The 7,999-nt window shown below is 33.5% G+C and overlaps 1 long non-coding RNA gene across 1 annotated transcript; it reads right to left on the bottom strand.

The window, feature by feature from the left end:
- Window positions 1-5,234: 5,234 nt before the first annotated feature.
- Window positions 5,235-7,999, bottom strand: LOC112100193. The gene is made up of 3 exons (XR_002906513.1): window positions 7,596-7,999; window positions 5,799-5,926; window positions 5,235-5,672 (listed from the first exon to the last, which is right to left on the bottom strand). It is a non-coding gene; the product is annotated as an uncharacterized LOC112100193 (long non-coding RNA).

The raw sequence follows: 7,999 nt of genomic DNA, 5'->3' as shown, positions 1-7,999 counted from the left end.
GGGATTCTCGGGAATCCCCTGTTATTATTTGGGGAGGGGACGAGAATCCCTTCAAGTAATTCTCTAATGGGGGGGAGCAAACGGGGATATATGCAAAATATCGGGGATAAGTATGGGGATGTCAGCCCTCTCCTCTCTCCTCCCAATTGCCATCTATATTATAATTCATGGTAGAAGAAGTATCTCTCCAATATTATATGAGGGTAGAAATTTGAAATGTGTCGTAATAGAATTATTAAGGATAGTCTATTAGAAAAAAGAAAATTACAATGAGTGAACAATTAAAAAGCAGCAAATAAATGTGAAGCAAAAAGAACATAATTAAAACAGCAGCAAATGTAAATAAAGTAACAACTGGAAATTGCAGAAACAATCAACAAATAAAATGAAGAAGATAGAAACAGAAAGCACAAAATAAAAGAAGGAAAATCCCGAGGCATGTTTAGCAACAATATCCTTAAAACAGATTTACCACCTACAGTGCTGCTTTAGGCTTGCTGGTAACTGTTTCCCAAGATACAACGAGTACGAATTATCTATCAAGCACACACAAATAATTCCGATGAACCACAACAGTCAACAGTGGAGAAACTCGATCAGAAATCAAGACGTCAGAAGGAGAGAAAAAGATTTTGTTAAGTGCTCTGTGTGTTTTGATTGTTATGTTCAAAACATAAGAGGAAGCTGCCTCTATATACATATATGGGTATGTAACAGTAGCATAATATTGAATTTCCAAATTCAATATGTGATTTAATTTTGTAATAGCCCATTGAATTAATGAATTAAAACAATTCAATTCTGTAACAACATATTGAATTTCAAAAATTCAAATGCATAATAGCTCAAAATTAAATTAATTTACAAAATCAAAACTGCTTTTGATTTTAATTGTGAAACTGTTACAAAATTTAAAAGGAAATTAAAAACATGGCCATGCGAGCCTTGGTGATTTTGGGTTGATATTCGCATACGGACACGAGTTCAACCAAATTGGTCTTGGATTCGCACCCTCCTTGCGCACGCGCGTGTGGAGAAAGCCGCTATCCTTAAAATTATTACTCATATATATATAAGTATCTATATATAAACACAAATCCCTTCACTTATTTTTTCTTTGTGGGATAAGTCTCATTTTCTTTCAAAATTCCAACTTCAAAGGTGCACTTTGAGAGTCAAATTTCCATTCACCAAGCATCATTTTAAGTGAATGAATATATTATTTTAAAGTGTTCACGAAGTAAAATTTGAACCTTTCGAGATTTTTCACTTTCTGTAAGTAGATTCCACTCAAAATGTGCCCTCAAAATAACATATTAGTATGCTATTTTTTCATCAATCCCCACAGATTTTTTATTATAAATACTAATAGATTATATATATACACAGAAAACCAAGTGCAGTCACTTGTCAGGCCATTGTTAACTTTCCGCGTGGGCCAGCAATTGAAAACTTCTGAGAAAAGAATACTCGAGGCGAAGAATTAGCATCACTTAAAATTGGATCCTCATAAGAAGACGATGACGACGAAGATGGCGTTCAAAACCCATGAAGATAGCCAAGAATCTCATACTCAGTCATTGATTTTTATTTTGTATTCTCAATCGCTTGAATTATCTTACTTGTTCCAAATCATTACCTGACGGCTTTCATCATTTTTGCAACACACCCATTTATGTTTCATGCTCTCCTTCGCCGCAGCGTCTAGCGCCTTGTTGATCCGAAACAATTCCCCGGATGCACTCATTTGGAGATGTTATTAGCCTATTACTAAATTTCAAGTGTTTCCCTGGCATCAGCTTTATCACCAATACTTGCCTGTGCCTTCTTTCTAGAAATTTTCAGACTGCTTCTGCCATCTCCAGGTTTCAAGTTGTGGTAGCTGAATGAGGGGAAGCTGGCTTCCGCTTCCGATTAACAATAGACAAAAATTAATCTTCAAAAACAATCATGATTGAAAGTGCAAGAAAAAATGGTGGGAATGGTGGTGATGGAGGTGGGAATAATTATTTATTACAGATGGTCATTAAAGAAATCCATGTCATTTGCCTCTTTAATTTTATTTTGGAAAATTTTAGAATCCATACGAGGTATTAGGCGTATGTTTGAAAGCGTTCCGCGAACTGTCATAGAATGTTTTCGCGTTTTCAATTGACTTCACTATCGGGAAGATTTTTACACTTCTTCGAATCACACAACCAATAATAATACACTCCACATCTTTGTCAAAAAGCAGTTGAGTCCTTCGAACTAATGCCACATTCAATTCATCTTGAGAAGGTCAGTTGAGAGTGTTGCTGCCAATCATGTAATAAATAAATAATATAGTGATTGCTTAAGAACTAGGGATGGCAATGGGCATGGGGTGGGGTGGGGTGGGGGAGGCCTACCCCATTCCCCACCCTGTTAGAAATTTTTGCCTCAATTCTCCATCACATTTCCCAACAAAATTTAGAGGATTTAGGGAATCCCATGTTATGAATGATTTCTCCATCCCCACCCCGTTTTCCATTTATCTATTTTATATTAAATATAAATACATGATTTCAGTTAGTTAAAAATTAGAGACTTAAAATAAAATCATTACCATATTATAAAGTATTTAAATTCTTTTAAAAAAAATCTAAAAGTTTGAAACAATATCTTAAAATGATATTAAAAGTGAAAAATATTTAAAGAGCGTAGCACCTTAAAAGAGAAAAGAAAATATAACAATGTTTCAGAGTTGAAAAATATTGTCGGGTTTTCTTTCATTTATATCCTGTTTATATTGCATAAAAATTAAAAAAAATTATTAATTGACATTATAGTTGATAAAATAAAAATTTTTAAATAAAAATTAAAAACATATTTATATATAATGGGAATTAGAGTGGGAGTGAGGTGGGAAGTGCAAAACCAAACCCCACCCCATTAAGAATTTAGGAATTATTTTTTCCTCACTCCCCACCCCATTCCCCAAAAATTATTATAAGAATTTACAAAATTAAATAAGCACGTATAAACAGTAAATATGCCAGGATTTTGACATCCCTATTAGGGACATTTAGCGTACGATCTGGGCTGTTTCTCTCTCGACTTTGGATCTTAGCACCCCAAAAGTCTGTCTATATATAAGTGATTATATCAAATTTAATTACACATTCCATACATACATATATACATTAATTATATATATTCTAAAATTCTACTTGCAATTTGCGTGCTAATTGATGGGCGAGTTAAAGAAATATGTTAGAATTAAGCAATCAGTTTTAACAAAAATAAATCAATAAATGAAATTCCCCTTTTTTATTTGTAGCTCTTCTCTCGATGAAACTTAGAAAGAAAAAACATTTCACTTTTTAAAAAATCAATACATATTAATTGAATTTAACAACCATCTAAAAGAAATTAATTAAATTATAAATGCATGGGCCAAAATAAACATGGGTCAGATTATAAAATGCAGCTAAATGCAGCGAACAAGCCCAATATAACTAGCCCAAAATCCAGATAATTAGCATGTACAAAATCCATGTCTCATGTAAATGTAGACCATGCAGTGACACCAAAAGTGTAACGTGTCAAGAAACAAAATAGAATTCGTTCACGAAGCAATGATACATGAAGATATCAGACGCACCAAGAGGAATAGCAGTTTACCATGAAGCTACCGCTATTCAGTTTATTCAAGAAAAATTGCCTACAACAAACAAGCTTCAACAACTTCAACGGATAATGATGATCCAGCTTTTATTGAGATACCAAGAGCATAAAGTGGATCTGTCAAGTTGCTGTGATGGATCATAAAAGCTTTGTCCTCCATCAACTCTATTATAAGTTTAGAACAGAGGATTCAAGCAAGGAGTTACACCATCGGCATCTACCACCAGGTACATAAGCAACCAAGACAACTTTTAAGAAGAAATAAAGCTCGACACTTTGAAGGCAAAGAAGATAAAGTGTTAAAAGGATTGTCATTATCAAAAGAGACCAAGATTTCAAATGAAAAAGTACTTCAAGACTTCTTGTTGTTGAAAACCATTGCGTGCGTAAATCAAGCAAAGATAGAAGCAACCACAGCAACCACAAGAGAGAAAGGAAGAAATAATAAGAGAATAATGAAGAGGAACACATAAAGCTAGCTGAAGATACATCTTATCATCTAATCAGAGCTTGCCACGTGGCATAATCTTAAGCGTCCAAATTATTTTCATCTGATAGCCATGATAGAATCGTTATATCTATAAATAAGGGACTTCTCCCTTAATTCGACAACTCTGAATCCAAATTGGAGCTCTATTTTATCTAAATCTTATTGTATCTTGTATTTATCTATATATTTTTATAAAAATACTTTTTACCCTAGTTTAAAATGAGTAGCTAACTTAATTTCAAGCTTAATTTAAAGGTGAAGCATCTATATGATCCATGTCCTTAATTTGGTAAGTCTACTTTATCCCTCTCTAATTTATTTGGGTTATTTTGACTTATTTTTCTCAGACAATAATAATCTTGTCTAGATTTACCGGCTTTCTAGTGCAAGATCATTACTGTTTGACACGATGAGTACTTTACACTATATTTATTAGCAAGAAACTCCCTCTAGTATTTGTGGTTTATCTCAACTCAGTATTAACATAGAATTTATTTAAGTTATTTAGTTGACAATCTTACCACATTGTCGATAATAGGATTATTATCATCTGACACAATGTGTATTTGATACCATATTTAACAGATGATTATTTCCTTTTTAGTACAATGAGTGTTTGATACCATATTTACCAGAATGAGGACTATGAGGAGTAGAAATATTCCTTTATAAATTAATTGAAATTAAAAAAAGGAATATTAAACCCATGATGAAGTATTGAGTGTGAATCCAGAGATTCAAAAACTTTATTTTACATTGTCTCATCCTTAATTCATTCCTGTCATTTGGAAAATTAACTTTACATATTATTAGATCTACCTCCTCATATTTTAACACTATGAGGGGCTCTCATACCATACAATAAGGAGCACCAAACATACCCTAAGTGCAAGTTATCTTCCATCACTATTGACAATGTTGCTCCTAATCATCGTATGAAAAAAACATCCTCATAACTTCCAACAAACTCAAAGTTATGAGGCTACGACTTTTTATAGCCAGAGGCAATAGGCTTTCAACTTCAGAAATATGTTTACACAAGAAACAACTCGAGGAAAAACAAAGTACTTTAAATAAAATTCTTATCTGAGGAGACAATAAAGATAAAAACTTGAAAAATTGATATTCATGGGAAAGGACAGAGAAGGTGCAAAAACAGTCGAAGAGTTTACAAGTGATCTTCGGAAAAAGAATATAAATACAAGCTAAAAAGTCGCTCTAAGTTATGAGACGATTGAAGTTTATCTGCATACAAGTTTGAAGAATTGTTATTAAAAAAAAAAAAAAAAGACACAGATCAGCATTTATTTAGCCAGATGGTGACTCTTAAACTACTACAAACAAGAAAATCAAGCTCTCAGTCAAGGTCCTACTAGAAGCAAATACTCCATTCAACATAGAAAAAGGGGCAAGGAAACTATACAGTCAATATTGCAGGTTGTCAAAAGGCTTTCGGTAATATGCTCATGTTCCGAATAATCAATCTTCATTCGGAGGAAGCAAAGACATTGCATCACCAAATCATTATGCAACTCTGAATTTAAAATGCAATGGGAAAAAATCAAAGACCAACATATGCTAGATAAAAATAATATTCCATCAATAGTTTATTCAAACGAGCAGAGTATAACTGAAGACTAGGCCAGAATTCAATTCTTACTGTGACTTGAATAGCAGCATAGGCAGTGGGTTCATATAAAAAAGACAAGATATCAACTACGAAGCGTCATCAGCAAAAGTAACTTCCATCTTCGACAAATAACAGAACTTTGATGAGCGAATTTCAACCTGAAGCAAATTGGCCACAGAGAATTTTCAAATTCAAAAATAGCGTTATGCATAACATGAATTGGAAGCATTTCAAAGCAATTACAGACCAAAATCCTTTCAAATTTTTGCTTCTATGGAAACAGGAGCATAGAAAAAAAAAATCATCAGCAATAAAACTAAGTAAAAACACATCAAGTCGACATGATCATAGCTGAAGATACAGTGGAAGCAGAACTATTTTGCACTTTTAACAAACTAGGATGAAAATAATCCTTCCAAGCTAAAAGTTGTTGGGTATGAGAAGAATAACGAGAGGAACAGCATCCAGGGAATATCAATTCGGACATACATATCTAATGAGAGACTACCGCCTAATGCTTTCCCCCTCAATTCAGAATTTTTACAAACGATTTTTTCAGGTGTGGAACGGCAAATACTATTCAACAGTTAACACGCTATTGACAGGTTATCACTACTTACACAAGCAAGAAGGAGCCTTGCTAAATAATTTCAGCTTCTAGTATGCAAGTTACAGCTTGGAATTAAATTCCAATTAACCATAATACAAACTAAACAGTTTCAGAAATGGGGATAATTTTTAGCACAATAGTCAGTTCATCCAAAAAAGCAACACGACTACAAGTTATCATATCTATCCCAACATCAAAGGTAACAATCTGCAGCAATATAACAAAAGTGTGGGCGAATCAAGTTTGCAGGACAAGTGTTTAAGAAAACAAAGAGAAGAAAAAAGCTTCGTATAATGCTTTAAAGAAAATTTGGAGAATAACATCAGCTGCTACAAAGTTTTGCAGATATCTCTAAAGTGTGAATCCACTGCTATGAAGTCACAGCTAGCATGAAACAAAGAATCAACACTTGCCATTCTATTTGTGCACAAAAAGAAATCAGGTAAGTAAATCTATCATATGAAGATTGTTAATACATTTCTTCCCAGACCAAAATATTTCATTTTGCCATACATTTACGCATCACAAAAGAATTGCAGCTTATCTTGAAAGAACATAACTATTCAGTCAATCAATGAAAAATCTTCTGTGCCCGATATCCTATACTAGGAGACACATGAAAAAAATGATATCAATTTGATTCAACAATTGTAGTTTGAATCAACTTATAAAGCTCCAGCTCAACTCAATTAAACAACATTGATCTATGATCAACTTGTGGCGTAGGCCCCGAAATGCTAACAATCTGGTTTCAAATCATATTTTGAATCAAATTTCATGGCTCCGATCTCAAATAAAATTAAAGATTGATCTGCGACGAATTCCTAAAAATTGTGCCTATTATTATTGGGCAAAAGGCTATTATAACCTGTTATTGTTAGACAAAAAATATTTGCTTCCCGAAATAGGAACGAAAGCTCTATACGAGCAAATCAAATGAATTCGCTCTCTAAAAGTTTCAAATAAAAATGATGAATGAAATAAAAGTTGGGAAAGCTTCTTGAGCTACTAAAATTCATCGATCAATGCTCAAAATTTTGGAACAAAGATTGATCAATGAATCAAAATACAAAATCAAATTAGTTATCCTCGTTAGAGGATAGACTTTGATAATCTGAGTCTGCTTTATATTACATTCTAATGTTCTATATCTTATCAGGCTCAGCTAAAGTATTGCATCAAAGATCCAATAACGGTAGCATGGTCGCTCATCATACCTTAGTCCAAAAGCCAGGAAAAAGAATAACGGAGAACAAGGCATTGCTCGCTGTCGCACAGGCAGCACAGCCATATAGGCGGCATGCAGAATACCCATGTTCGTATTCAGTAACAACGGAGTAAGCTGCAAACAACAATTGAGAGTCGCGACAAAAAATGCCTACATCAGATTGAAAGAGGAAAGCAAAACCTAGAAGCCAAAAAATATCATTTTCTTCCACAGAAGACCGAAAAATCAGAGAACAGCGGCATTATTCTTTTTAGGATAAAAGTCATAAAACTATGTTACAAATTACAACAGTCGCCACAACAAAGCACTACTTTTGTCTTGCAACTGTTGCAACTTGCAACTGTTGCAACCTGCAACGTAGCTGGATCCTTCTCTTTATATTCGGAAACAAAA

This window comes from Citrus clementina, unplaced genomic scaffold (assembly GCF_000493195.1).
Source record: "Citrus clementina cultivar Clemenules unplaced genomic scaffold, Citrus_clementina_v1.0 scaffold_3, whole genome shotgun sequence".
NCBI classification, from domain to species: domain Eukaryota; kingdom Viridiplantae; phylum Streptophyta; class Magnoliopsida; order Sapindales; family Rutaceae; genus Citrus; species Citrus x clementina.
This window is presented reverse-complemented; position numbering and strand designations above follow the sequence as displayed.